This window comes from Corvus brachyrhynchos, unplaced genomic scaffold, assembly GCF_000691975.1.
Source record: "Corvus brachyrhynchos isolate BGI_N302 unplaced genomic scaffold, ASM69197v1 scaffold627, whole genome shotgun sequence".
NCBI classification, from domain to species: Eukaryota; Metazoa; Chordata; class Aves; order Passeriformes; family Corvidae; genus Corvus; species Corvus brachyrhynchos.
The window spans coordinates 4,839-5,928 of NW_008239060.1; positions in this window are offsets into that span (position 1 = coordinate 4,839).

Genomic DNA, 1,090 nt, shown 5'->3' on the forward strand with positions numbered 1-1,090 from the left:
AAAAGAGGGAAAAAAGGGGGAAAAGGGGGAAAAAGGGAAAGGGGAGGGAAGGGATCCAGGGAAGGATCCAGGGAGGGGACACAGGGAAGGGATCCAGGGATGGGATCCAGGGATGGGATCCAGGGAAAGGATCCAGGGAGGGACGCAGGGAGGGATCCAGGGAAGGATCCAGGAAAGGATCCAGGGAAAGATCCAGGGATGGGATCCAGGGAAGGATCCAGGGAGGGACGCAGGGAGGGATCCAGGGAAGGATCCAGGGAAGGATCCAGGGAGGGACGGAGGGAGGGATCCAGGGAAGGATCCAGGGATGGGATCCAGGGAAATAATCCAGGGATAGGATCCAGCAAAGGATCCAGGGAAGGGATCCAGGGATGGGATCCAGGGAGGGATCCAGGGAAGGACCCAGGGAAGGGATCCAGGGATGGGATCCAGGGAAGGATCCCGGGAAGGACCCAGGGAAGCTCCGCAGCTCCGGATTTCCCACAAACCCTAAACCCCCAAATCCAAGGAATTCCCGGAGAAGGCGCCGGGTCCGGCCGAGGGCCGGGAGCACCCACCTGATTCCCAGCCGCGCCCAGCACCCGCCCCCGGCCGGCGCCCCCGCCGTCCCCGGGAACCTTTGGACCCGGAATTGCGGCCCCGGAGCCGCCCCGGGTGGTCCAAAGGGCGCCCGGGAGCCCTCGGGAGGAGGCAAAGGCGGGAGCGGCCGGGAATCTGCGGGATCGGGATTCGAACCCTCCGGAATCGGGATTCGAACCCTCCGGGACTGGGATTGAACCCCCCCCGGGATTGGGATTCGAGCCCTCCGGAATCGGGATTGGAACCCCCCGGGACTGGGATTGGAACCCACCGGGATCGGGATTGGAACCCCCCGGGACTGGGATTGAACCCCCCCCGGGATTGGGATTGGAACCGCCCTGGGATCAGGATTCAAACCCCCCGGGATCGGGATTGGAACCCCCCGGGATCGGGACACGGAAGCGCTCCCGAGAGGAAATTCCATGGAAAAGCTTTTCCAGAGGATTCGCCAGGATTGGGGGAGCGCCGGGAGTGGGGGGAGGGGCGGCCCAGGGGCTCCTCCAGCCGCGGG